Source organism: Corapipo altera, unplaced genomic scaffold, assembly GCF_003945725.1.
Source record: "Corapipo altera isolate COAL_440 unplaced genomic scaffold, ASM394572v1 67, whole genome shotgun sequence".
NCBI lineage: Eukaryota > Metazoa > Chordata > Aves > Passeriformes > Pipridae > Corapipo > Corapipo altera.
The window spans coordinates 4,199,871-4,213,893 of record NW_020884906.1 but is presented as its reverse complement, the minus strand read 5'-3'; the positions used below and the strand labels follow the sequence as shown (position 1 = coordinate 4,213,893).

At 39.2% G+C, this 14,023-nt stretch overlaps 1 long non-coding RNA gene across 1 annotated transcript in view; it reads right to left on the bottom strand.

Annotated features, from left to right (window-relative positions):
- Window positions 1-9,288, bottom strand: part of LOC113951319 — a 31,137-nt gene extending 21,849 nt beyond the window's left edge. Inside the window, exon 1 of the long non-coding RNA XR_003529105.1 lies at window positions 9,188-9,288. This is a non-coding gene — a long non-coding RNA (uncharacterized LOC113951319). The remainder of the gene's footprint in view (window positions 1-9,187) is intronic.
- Between the last annotated feature and the right edge of the window lie 4,735 nt (window positions 9,289-14,023).

Here is a 14,023-nt window from a genome sequence, read left to right as displayed (position 1 = left end):
TTCTGAGAAATTATTAGGCTCGTGTGTATTCATTAAATAAGCCCATGATCAAGTTAATGTTATTATTAGCTTTTAACCATGCAAACCCAGTCCAAATAAAACTGGGATCTACAATGGTATGATCACATCGACTCTCACCTGGTCATTTATTCTGCCATAAAATGACAATAAAAACCACTGACTGTGCTTGGAGCTTGTCTACCTTCCTAATAAAACATTGGCCTCAGTTCTTTGGATTATTTTTTTATTTTTTTGCTGACAAATGAGGAACAGCTGATCAACAAATGTATTGCTCTTTTTACAGCAGACCCTTTTCTTTTTTCCATACTGTAATGATTGAGAGCAGAACACCCAAAGTCTGTCAAAATAAAATTTCTTTGGAACAAAGCCACAAAAAGATAAAATGAAGTTGTCACCGAAAATTAATTAACACAAAGCAGTGATTGGTAGGAGGAATAAATACTTAGACCTAAAAATACCAGTGCAACAGCGTGCTGAAAGGTTATTTTTAGTCCTACTTCTAACAAGAATATCTCAGTATGTTTAATAATAGCAAATTGGATCTCCAGGGCAAGATATTGAGAAAAAGTGTTTACAGCAAGCACTTCCAGATCTCAAAAACCTACCTTAAAAGATTTTTAAGTTGTTATTAAGCTTTGGCTGGCTTCTAAAGAAACGGCTTTAAAATATTTTTTCCATTATATACTTTCATTATTTGTTATAGCAAGTGAGGTTTCTGTGTAACCAAAAATCATTACAGCACGGGCACTTTCAATGTCTGAGTCTCCACAAAAGCCAGTTTTCTGGAATGTAAGTGTGAAACCAGCACACACACAAATTGTTTCTCATCTAAGGAAAAGAATGTATTTTTAAACTAATTCAGAGTCCAATTAAAAATCGTTCATCTTTCTTTTGTAATAAATAGCTCCTTAAGAGCAACTAGACGGCAAGAATTAAATCTTCTGGGCTGCTTTTAAAAATCTATATCCAATTCTCAAAAATCTATATCCAATTCTATATACATTAGGTCACTGGAGCCTTGTCCTGGTTTAACCAGACAGAGGCAAAAGTCTCATCTGCTGAGCTATAAGAGCTTTTAACTTTCTCTCTTTGGGAATTGGATGAAGCTGGATATACTTTCAAGGTTCTTAATATATCCCTTTGGATATATTAAGGTAACAAAACCAAAGCTGTCCCCAGTGAAGTTCCCCCCTCTGCAGGAACTGTGTGTTCATGTCCTCTGAGAACTTCCAAAATGGAGAGAAAAAACATCTCTGTACCTCTAAATAAATACACATGAATTCTTCCAACTGTATCCCGAGGGTGAGGATGTCACTCCAGTCCAGTGTGACTTGGGGAACTGAACCCAAGGCCCTTGGGGGATTTTGGGGGTTTTGCTGCCATAATCTCATCTGAATTCACCTAGAAGATGTCACACACTACCCAGGGAAGTGCTGAATTGTGTTGCTCCCAGAAAGGGCACTTTTTTTTATTAAAAAAAAAAAAAAGCTTCATGCAGTCTAAATATATGTGGCTGCTCAAGTGTATGGCCAAGTACTGGAAGATAAATGGATTTACACTGGTAGGAGTTACAAACATTCATTCAAATAAAACATCCTTGTTTGTTCACTGCAGACCAACAGGCTGAAGTGGACACATGAGTTAATTGAATAATTTTCTGTACAGAATTTTTTTTGTTTCTACACATAAACAGTGTTTATCAATGACTAAAATTATTATTTAATGTGAAGAACACATGTCAGAAAATTCATTAGTATTCAGAAAGAGACAGGCATGCTGGAGGCATTCTTTTCTAAGAACTTCTGAGAATATTAGACACCTTAGAACTAAAAAATAAGACATAAAGGTTCTCTGAAGGACAGTGAAATACTAGAAAGCAACATATTAAATATTGCCCAAGACCAGTAGGAGCAATGGGATATGGCCCTCAAAATATTATCTAACAACCTATAGATATAAATATTATCTATATGTGATAAATCTGAGATTTTCCTAAGAAGCCTCTTTTCCTAAGAGGAATATTTATATTATTGATCCAATATAGTGAAGGAAGATGATCATAAGATGCCTTGCATGTCTTCCAAAAACTGGAATCAGATCCTATAGCTGTCCTTTAACAAACAAAATATTTTGGCCCTTTTACTGATGGCACAGAGAAGTGAAATGAGCCACATTTCATATGATATGCCAGATATTCCCCCTGGTCAAAGGAAGATTTCAAAGCCAATTTATCAGAAGATGGACAAACTGAATGAAATAGCCTAATATTTGTAATTTGTAGATAAACACCATTTAAATTTGATTGACATCCTAGGAATTCTGGGGTTTTTTTGGTTGCTGTACTTCAATAACAGATATTTGGAGTACAGTCCCATGAAAAAATATTTTCTTCTCAGCACTTGCCCTCATGTTTCAGAGTCAGTGGTTGAACTGGTCAACACTTTTTGGATTTGAGGGCAAATCCAGCTTTTACTCTTGTGTCTTTGGACATTTTCTGAGGAAGAATTCACTGACCACATGTAAGAGGGTAAGTCAGTGAAAAACAGAGTAGAGCAGGACTGGCTGAAGGAAGAGACAGAGATCCATGGATTGTGAGGTCCCTCCAAGCTGCTCAAATTACTGCACAGTCACAGAGGACTGTTCCATTCAGGAGCACAAAACCTCCCCAGAAGGGTTCTGCAGTCTCTCCTCACTCTTACATCTGCAAACTGCAATGCCAGTGTGAAGCACTGGGTCATTTCTGAGCCGATTTTTAGCTCCAGCAGCTGTCACTGCATCAAACTGTTATGTGGGAATAATAAGTTCAGTGTCCTTTCTGCTGGAGATGTAGTGCCTTCTTGGAAAAGGTAAAAGATGGGAAGATACAGAGGGAAATGGTGTACTTAATAAAAGTTTTGGATGTGTCATTTTTGCTTACCAAAGAAAGTTGGACAGAAAAAACCCTGGATCCTTAATGGATTGTTCAAATGCTCATTAGCATCAATCAGATTTATTTGAACAGATAATTATCCCCATATTGTGCTTTCATCACTGGGATTGTTTATGTTAAACTGTCAAGCAGCCGTTTCCAAATTTTACTCCTTGATGTGCTGAAGTTCCTTTTACAGTTAGGAAAACAAAGCAGGACTTATTTTTCTCCTCCTCCTCCCCCCCCCCCAGCTTCGTTTTGACCCCATTTGAAGTGTTTCACGAGGTTTTTAAGTCCACAGGAGCACTGAGTCATTGTCAGTTCAGATGTTCTGAAGAACTAGAGGTACAGGTCTCCCCCAGAGAAGCACAGTGAGAGCCAAGTCCTGCTCCAACTCATTAATTCCATGCTGGAATGTGCACCCAGAGAAGCTGCAGCTTACCAGTGGCAACTCCTCTACTTCCAGGAGTTGATTTGGAGCTGCCAGTCCCTCAACATTCACTTTGGTGGTTGCCATCAGTATATTCAGCAAATCAGTCTATTTGCAGCTACAAGTGATTAGAGCCCCATGTAAGAGAGCAAATTGCTCTGTCTAATCAAAACAAGCCAACCCATGCCTTTAGGCTACTTTTAATGCATTTATCTGTTGCTAAAGAAAGTACTTTGGCAATACTTGTGTCTTTTTAATTTTCTCTGGCTGTCAGTCACCTTTCTATTCTACATACTGCTCACCCACAGTAAAAGTCAGTCTTCTAGCCAGTATGAATATGTGTTTTCTTCAATGGTGAAGAAAACTGATTTATGACAATGTTCAACATTTGATGTTTAACTATGAAAGTTCTTAAAAAATGGAATAAATATTTTCTTTTTTTCAATTGGTTTCCCACTCTTTTACCTCCCACAGCAGAAATTCTGTAAAGGCATCTCCCAGGAGGATATGCAACTCTTCCTATAGATACAAAACAAACCAAACCCCAAACCTCTTAATAATGCCTTGAAAGGTAAATAATCCTAAATAAAGCCAAAAGTTCCTAATTTGCCACTTCTCTAACTATAGCTATGTGTACTCCTACAGAATTCATTAACATGGAGAGCTATGACAAATTGATAAATAGTGCTTTTTGCCTATAACTCTCAGTTGATAAGGAGTTGAAAACTGTATCTACTTACAGTGCTTTCACACAAGTGGGTCTGAGAATTTAGCAGCAAACAGGAGGAAAAAAAAAAGGTGTTGACCAAGCTTTGCCCACCGAGCAAGGAAGAAGGATAAGCTGTGTACTTCCTGTCTTTTATCTTCATAAAACCCCTGTTAAGCATTTTTTCGGTATAAATCTTTGGTCTTGAGTTTAAACTCCCTCTGGGCTTGGCCAGCTGTCCTGGTGAATCCCAGCATCTCTGCAGCTGTCCAGCAGCCAGGCTTTTACATCCTCTCTGCCGTTTGCTATGCAAATGGGAACCTCACCTGAAGGAAAAAGGCTTTTTATTTTAGAGCAGCGACCAAACCCTGCTGAGGAAAAATGCAAAGCCACCCCAGTATTTTGTTAAGGAGCACGAGGAGATTGGTATTTTATTATTTCATATCCTCCCCAAGAAATCTTTAGAGCTCTGAGAGATGGCAGTGGCTGCTGGCCCCAGTACAATTAGAATTGGCACCAGGCATCAGATGGGGATGCAGCCACACACAAAGGCCAGCCTGTTGCATGGGGATGTAACTTCAGCTCTGCTCAAAGGTCAACCACAGGAAGTTGTTATCCTAAAGGGAAATAAATCAGGTGGTTTAACTCTATGGAGGAGAGTAACTTGCTCTGTTAAGTGTTGTTTTTGAGGCTGCACAGGCAACGCTTGAAAAATGAAGGGAGGATGGCGCCTGTGTTTTGCATTATAATTCAATTTAGCAATACCACACACACACACAAAGCTTTATTGCTAATGGATGCACCAAGCAGACCTGACTGCTCTACATCAACAGCAAAACAAAGAACTCCCCATCAGCAGTAGGCTATCATTAGCAGTAATGTTATTCCAAAGCGTGGTGTATCTGTCAGGCAAATGTAACTGCATCTGACATCCACCACAGTTCTATTTGCCTGGCTGAGATGATACGTTTCAAATTGAGGAACATCTGTTTCGGGCATGTGATGAATCATCTTCAACTATATTTCCTATTTCCTGCTATCCTGTGAGATCAGGCAGTGGAAAGGAGTTACATAACGCTATGATTGTGTTGGTTTTCAGTACTACTGAAATTTTAGTTTCTTTTTTTTTTTTTTTTTTATTCTGTGGTTCATTTCGTGGTTTAAAAAAAAAAAAAAAAAAAAAAAAAAGAGTTTCCACAGAGAGGATATTTCCATTTCTAAATAGGAAGAAGCTGAAATATAAACTTATGCTATGGATATTCTTCCTTTCCTATTGACAGTAAGTCAGCTGAAATGGCTCACTCACCCCCAGATAACAGTTCTAGAGAGGTACAATGTGATACTTTTGCCAGTGTCCTCCTCAGCTGATCAGTTGTCTCACTGAATTGTAGCTGCTTGCAAGAGTGTGGGGGAATAAGTAACAAGGTAAAGCAGAAGTCTATATAAAATACAAAAAGAACACTGTGAGAAGTTTGGTCATAGAGGAGTTTGGCAATGAAAAATAAGACCCTTTGATTGAAATGTAAAATTTCACACATCGAAAAAAAAGGGATTAATATTCAAGCAAAGGGACCTGACAGCATATCAGCACAGCACATGTAAAAAATTTAATGTAGCACTAATGTGCGTGTCTTCTGCATTTCAAATGAAAATCAAGAGCTATCAAGAAGAATAGGGATGTTTTCAGTGGGCTGGATGGTGAGTAGCAATATGAACACCTTCATGCATGAGAAAGCACCATTTGCCAGCGCCCTGAAGAGGATCCCTGTGTATTTAGCCTGTGCAACTCCTGATATAAAAATACTTGTCTCTCAGAGGACGGTATTTATTGTATCCCAGCAATGTGCAGTGGGACAATAACACACCAGATCTTGTGAGCAGCCACAGGGGGCTCAAATGCTTGGTCTGTTCACTTTAAAAGGATGGTTTATAAAATATCTTCACAATCCTAAAACAATAAAAGCATTTAGACTACTTGCTCAACTAGTAGAAGGCAACCAGTTCTGCAGCTTTTGGAATTCACTTTGGTTTCTGGACATATTACATTTTTCTGAATCCCACCAAGCGGGTCAGAGCCAGGTGATTCTGGCTAAGGAGAAAAGTCTCTTTCAGTGGAAACTTCAGATCCAAACATAGATCCCAGCTTCCCTTAAATTCCTTGGAATCTGAAGTCAGGAATTTAAATTGGGCTCCTAGGCCATCACTCCAGTTAAGAGGAGTTCTGTCCCTGATCGGTGCACATACTGCTGGCTGTGTATTCAGCTCCCAAAACTGAACGCATCACAGCTGACCAGGAGCATTCCTCCAAAAGCAAACTGCCACATCAGCAGGGCATCCAAAGCAGCAAGAGCATCTACAGCAGCACCATCTGGTGTCCCTCGGTGGTTTTATCGTTCTGGTAAGTGTTGCAGATGAAGTTAGCACACAGAAATCAGCAGCAAACGAAACAGTCACATCCTGTCATTTCCACTGCTCTGTCCCAACTCTCACAGTGAACAAATGATGCCATTTATTTCTTTCCCCTGATCTCACAGTTGTCCACATCCAATGAGTTTAGGATTTGCTTTGCCTTCAAAAGGAGGCTGATTTACATCTTTTTTCCTGCAATCAAACTTGGGCTGCATGAGAAAAATCAGGAAACCGTGTAACGGCCTGTGCAAATCAGTCTTAAGCTAAGCAGGTTCCTGATCAGTCTGTCCCAGGTACACCTGGAAAAGTTGCCTGTCACCCACTCTCACGCTTGGCTATTTCCCAGAGGTACATCTGCAGCCCTTGTGCCCTCAGAATATAAAGAAGTGCTTTCCTCAAAGGATGCACATCTGAAATGCAGCAGATCTCAGTGAACTGGACTTTAGACAACACTAGGGAAATAATTCTTCAGTTCCCAGGCAATGACCTTGGAAAAGTGAGTTCAGTACTTTATTCATCTCTACTGGCTATAATATTGTGCTTTATTAAGTGTGTGTAGTATCCCAGCCTTTACATATGCATGGACAACAGCTTTATTTCTTTCTAAATGAGCATCTCCTGTGACTGAACTCTCAAGGAACACTATTCTTGAAATTAATCTTGAATGCTCTAATTAGAATGGTAGTGGTTACACAATTCTCTAACGGCTACTTTGAAGAAACAATTACTGTCTTTATTATGATAACCCTCCAGATGAGATACTGCAGTTGACAAAAGATTATTAAACAAGGTATTATTCAGTCACTGACTCACTCAGCAGCTTGGGCATGTAGTGATGAAGGCCAACATGCCAGCACTTAGAAGTGTTGTAATACAGGGCTCAACTTTTTAATGCTTTTTGGACAGTACAATATTGCAATAGATTGGAGCTTTTTTTAGTAAATCAATGGTAATTCAACTATAATTAGATCCTCATCAGAATGTAGATGGTGTGATCAGCATACAGAATTGTAAATCTTTTATGTCATCTATCTCAGAAATGAGCACAGGAGGTCAGAAACTGAGACAATGGGCATTATTTCCCAGAGTAAAGAACTGAGTTAATCCAATTTATGTCTCTTTATAGCCTAAGTCATTAGTCAATCAGAAATGTGACTGTAGGATAAACAATGTCAAGTCTATGGTAAAGTCTGAAAGTAACAATCGGAAGGAAAAATGAAATCCTGGTTATCCCACTGAAAGCAGGGTTATTTCAGGCTAAAATAATTTTTAATTCTACAACCCTTAGGTTGTATCTACTTGTAAAATATCTTGGCAAGAAAGGCATTGCAGGAATGTAAAGATATTATCATGAGACTACCTATAACCACTTCGCTCAACTCTTCTCTCTAGGGGTAGCTGCTTGAATAAGTGAGTAGTCATTGAGATTTTGAATTAGTTTTGTGTATTATACCTTCACTGGATAGTTCATTTTCCTCTGCTGTGGATAACACAAAGATCCTTTCTAAAAAGACAGTGCCCCAAGTTTTCTAATCAGATTCTTATACCCTGGTGACTCTGCAGAGCATTTTCTAATAGAATTGAGGCACAGGCTATGGAGCCAGAATAGAACAGGCTATTAAAAATGTTATCTCTACGGAAGCTTATAACAACAATGCTAAAACAATTCCATGATAGAGAAGAACCCACTTGGAAAAGAGGTTCATTAAGTCAGAGTCATTGCCACTCACAAAAAGCTTCCAGTGAGAGAGAGTGATCTATAGAAGAAAGGTCTTGTACCAAGGAAAACAGCTACCTCTATAAAGGCATTATTCAGTATATTCAACAACAGCTCTTAAAAAAATCATCCAATAGTGATTAAATCACTGATGATTGTTTTATCTGATCTCAGATTGCCTGTATAATTACAATAGTCATACTCTGGATTCTCTAAAAGTAGGCAATAATAACATAAGAAATCTAAAAAGTAATTTTCTGCATTTTGATGCCCTTCAGTGCTCTTTTCTTTCACTTGAGCCGTGTGCTGTGTTGGCAAGTCTCCACCCAAGGGCTGGATGGTATCAACAGACTGTGTTGGATTCTCAGAAAGAGGACATGGAGAGAGCAGCTGCAGATTTCATCTGGTATTGTCGGGGCATTATCACACTTCGGCACCATGAGGCTGCAGATTAGTACGTGCTGCTGTCAGTGCTAAACTGGAAAGAACTCTGTTGCTCCCCTGTAAGGTATTCTGGGAGCACAAAGTGGGGGGTTTAACACACTGAGTTCTTCCAAGTGCCACACTTCATCTCTGTAGACAGATAAACAATTCTCCAGAGATATATTTTTTTTCCTCTTCCAATAGCATTATTTGCCTCTTTCTAGTTGAAGGTATTTGTAAACCAACAAAGCTTTGCCGAAATGGCCCACGGAATACTCACACCCTTGTTGTATTCACTGATCCTTCCATTGCCATTTGGGGAGATGTTCACAATAATCTTTTATCTTCACCTACGTCTTAGTTACTTTAAAATATGCAGTGAATGTGATAGAAAAATCCCCACGACAAACATTAAGTATCTCGGACAAACAAAGTGCATGTGCCCAACACTCCACACCCGTCCATCAGCACTGGGCTATCACCAGCCCTTCCTGGGGAACAGTTCCTCACTCATAGAAGATCTGCTTAGAAATTCATAGCCCACTTCGGTCCATTACTCTGAGAAAGCCTCACCAGGGTTATTGAATGCTGTCCCTTCTCAAGGTTACGTCCTTACAGCGGTGTCGAGCCCGGGGTACTTCGTTTCCTAAGCAGCAATTTTGGCAGTTTGCCCTCGCGTAGCCGGGTAACAGTTCCTGGGTAACCACCAGGATTACTTCAATACCTTCAGCTGGGGCTTAGTTACCGAAGGAGTTCTGCTAAGAGGCTGATTAAAAAGTTCCAAACCGCGCTTACTTGATAGCAAAATATTGTTTGTTCACTAATTCAAAGACATAAAGATCGCAGGCCCAGGTGTTAATGCAAAAAATGATGGTTTTCTTTTTTATGCATGTTCCCAAATCTAAACTTCCACACGGTATAATTTACATAAATCCAGATTAGTTTCTCTCAGGAGGAACAGCTACATTGCTCGCAGCACATTCTTTCTGTCTGGGAGTCTTCCCAGCCTGTCAGCTCCGGAATTGACACATTCTGGGAAGCCTCTCTTGGCTCAGCCAGAGCTCTCCCTCCCTTTTCTAGTTCTTTGAGGTTTTAGGCTTCTTTGATCCCCCACTTAGCCTTGGGAAGAGCACCCACTGTAGCCTGGAAGGAGCCAGCTCATTAGCTTTTCTCCAAGGGATGACCCAGCCATTATCATCGGAGCTCCTTTGAAGCCACCTATCTGAAGATGTTCTTATCTGTGTCATTGCCTCACATTTCCTCTTTGCTCCTTTAACAACCTCTGCTTTGATTTAACTCTCTCTCTGCCAGCAGGAAACAATGTTGTTTTGAACGGGGAAACATTTATAACAGGCATGAGGAATGTATCCCTGATGAGAAAAACCTGCTTCCTTTTTTTTTTTTCCAACACCTGTTTCAACTTTCCCCTGTTATTCTGAAATCGGAGAGGTAAGAGGGAGTGCTTAAGGATTTCCACTGGGTCTGATTTAACACACGTGTGTGCAGAGGAGCTGGAAGACCAGAGTAACACCTTTTGTTTTCTTTTCTCTGCGTACATTTGTGCGTGGTCAAATTCTGTGGTCCCTCTTGGAATATTGCAAGATTTTTATAAAGCCATAATCATATATAAATCATCAATTAGCAAATTTTCTCCAACTATCCCAACAGTTCTGTTAAATCAGGATCAGGAATCCTACTGAATCCTTTTCTTGGATTCAGTTGTGAAAATTGTGTGCAGTCCTGTCTCAGGCAACCTTCTCACACAGGAAAATCAAGCAGGTCATTCAAACAGCCACAGAGAACACTGGTTTGGAAAGAACCAAGATAATGTCTGAGTTTTAAAAGATCTGAGCATCACCTGCCTTCTTTCCCTCCTTAAAATCAACTATAAAAACTTCCATAAACTCCACAGAAGAAAGTTTAAGAAAATGTTCAGGCATTCTGAAAACACCCTCCAAAATCTCTGAGCAACTACAGCAATTTGCAATGTTACCTTTAGGTGTGAAGAAGGCATTAGTATATCTGTTACAAGATATGATATTTTGTCGCTGTTGTTCTTCTAGATAATTCAATTACAAAAAAACCACGAGGTATTTTCCCAGATTTGGTCTGATTAAAATTAAATATGAGCCAGATGGTTTGTAAACATCTTGAAAGTGTAAATTGTTGATGTAAAAAAGTGCAAAAGTCACAGGTAGGCAGCGATCCTATCTAATGGAGTTGGAGACAGGAGACTGGAAGCTTTGGAATGAGGTGCTCTTTGTATCAGAAGTTTAAAGGAACAATGCCTAATGCTGAAGAATAATTTCACAAAGAGCCAATCATTCATTTTCCCACAGGAAAAATTCACTTGAGGTTTAGGGAAAAGTACAAAAGGGCCAAATCTCTCCTGCCTTGAGACTAATGCTATTATTCAAACAATAAAATATACATGAAAAAGGTACCCAGTCATCTCTACTCATTGCCAATTTTCAGGTTTTCTTTTGAGATCTACTCAGCATACATTTTAGTTACAGTGGTGTAAGTAGGTTTGTTATTCTGTTCTTATGTTTGTTGGGGTTGCCTTTTACAGGTTACTGTGGTTTTTTTGGTTATGGGACTCGGGATTTTATTTTGCACTTGCAGGTTTTTTTGCCACTACCTTCAACAAATTCAAGATCAGCGCCCTTTCCTGAAATTTTATATATCCCTCTATGCCTCTGCTTTTATTGCACATCGAGGCTCATTGACTTTTTATGGCTGCCACTGTGGCAAATTAATTATTCCCTAATTATTATATGAGTGGGTGTGACCGTGTTGCACCACAGTCTTAAAACATTACATCAGGAGTGGAACACAGCATGAACTGATTAAACATGTTCCTTCTTTGATGAATTTGTCCTTCCCTCTACATCAGGCTGGGACAGGAGTGAATAGCAAATTATTGTCATCATCATGGTGGATGGTCATGAAGGAAATGGCTTCTGATTGCACTGATTTACTTTTCACTACAGTTTCAGTTTAACACACCATTTTACTTGTGACAGGTTTTCTTCCCTCTCTAGATCAAGCACATTAGTTATGCAACAACTGTCTGAAACTTCTGTAGTGGTTGAACTGCATATTCAAGACTCTCTCTGGGTCTAGGTAAAGACTATAGAATATTGACTTTCCCCAGGGAATATCTCCAGCAGAAAGTCTCTCTTACAGAGATAGCTTCAGAGAAAAAAACAAAAATAACGTATTTTACTGTCCAAGGAAAGGGAAATCAGCAGAATTTTAACCAGAGAACTAACTGGATTGTACAGAACACTTGAAACCTACCCACAGTCTCCAAAACAATATAACTACTCTGTAAGCTTGCTTTTGTCTCCAAAATAGCTTTTTCAGGCTTGCTTATGTTCTCCCTATACCCAACTGATAACTCTTCTCAGCTGGGCTTCCATCCAATGTAATATCTGTGTTCTGAGATTGTATCACAAATCCATGAGGGATTAGCAAATCACAGATGTGGACTTTCTTATAGTGTGGAGCCAAAATGTCTCACTGATTTCTCTGGACACCTAAATACCTTCTGCAGTGTTCTCCCCCGGGTTTGGGACAAGTGTGAGCTTTGCTTACAGGACTAATTTCTATTTTCAAGTAATATCTACAGATAACTTCACATTAATGGTGCATAAATACATATCTGGGTCCAGCAGCTGATATAAACCACCATTTTTTCCCAGATTTCTGTGGTCCATGACTGGAAAGAAAAAGGGCAAGAATAGCTCAAATGTGACATTCAGTTAGTTTGCTTGATACACCATAGGAATAGACTTAACTGTTGTCATGGTGGTAGTTATATAAGGCCCTGCAGAAAAGAAAATAGAACACGAGCCATACAAGCATTTCTAAAGTGCAAACATTTAAATAGCAGCTTCTGTTTAGTTTGTAGTGTTTTCTCACCTCCTCACTTCAGTTACAGCTCTCCCACATTTAATTAGCTCCCTCCAACTGGAGACCTCATCACGTCATCCTTAGTGCATGGTCTGTATCAGATGTTCTACCTCCAGCAAATATCTGCTTGTTTTAATTATGGATAACACTGTTGCAGTAATAGAAGAATGTAGAGTCCTCGGGAAACATAGTTTTTCATAATTCAGAATAGAATTTTAAATACAGGGAAAATACAAAGTATCCAAAGTATCCAAACCCCCCAGTTTTAAACGACTAAAAGGCTTCCTTGAATCGCCGGGAACGAAATAATATTTGCAGCTCACAACGATCATCTCCCATGTTTGCTCCAATGTGTTAATGGCTCAGGCAATTTCATTTACATACAAAAGTACAAAGTGGAAAGCAGTTTCCTCCCAACACCTGTGGTACTTTTTCTGGGTGTATTAGGGTACATTGTAAGTGCTTCGAATGAAGATATATGAGGAATGTACTAGTAAGAGTTCATTAAATTCTTTTACTAAACGCTAAACAATCGTGTTTAACTTGAAGGTTTTCACGTTCAAAGAGATCCTGCTTTCATCTTGTAAGTCTCTAAAGAAGGCTGCGGGAGAAAAGGCTCAAATAATGTACCTTTCCTTTTCTTCAACTTGAAGGACAGTAAAAATCCTTCCAGACAAAGCTTCTTTCCCTTCTTTCTTTCTTTCTTCTACAGAAAGAATATGCATATTTTATCACACTTTCTTCTTAAACTCTTTCACTCCTACCAGGAGATGTCTGTACTCCATCAACATACGGTCTACTAACTAAAAAATACCAACTATATTTAACTGATTTCAATAACAAAAACCCCGAATTGAATAAACACTGATTTGAGAACTGTTGATGCCCAAGCAGTTCACACTTGGAATTGTTTTTCCAGGGTTCTGCACACGAACTCCTTTAGTGGAAAAGACAGAGGTGCTTCCATCCATCACCTGTATCAACTGTTTTACACGAGGAAAGAACCAGAATTTTTGAGAGACTACTTGATGAACCCCCCAGTGGGCAACTCTCACTGACCAAGACAGGGTAACAAAGTGCTGCTGATCACTAATAACTCAGTGCTGATGCCAGGGTGAAGAATTACACCAGGAACAGTAGTGGAAGATGTTGCTGTTGGATTTAACTGAGTCCCCACCAACTGACAAGTGAACATCTTGAAAATGGCTTATTCACCTCTTCATCAGCCTTTTTGTAAAATTAGAATGAAATCCATTCACAGCAAATAAAAAAGCCCAACACTCAGTGATGCTCTAAAGTTGTAACTCCAGCAGTTGCATCATTGCCATGACACCTCACACCCCTTTTGTTTGAAAAGTAGGACTGGAAAAAAATGTAGGGACAGAGAGTGAGGTTTTGAACTTGACCTGTTGTTTAGGATTCCATCAAAAGAAATTTTGAAACAATATAAGCACATACTTTTTGTTTGATCTTTTAATATATTCGTATTTG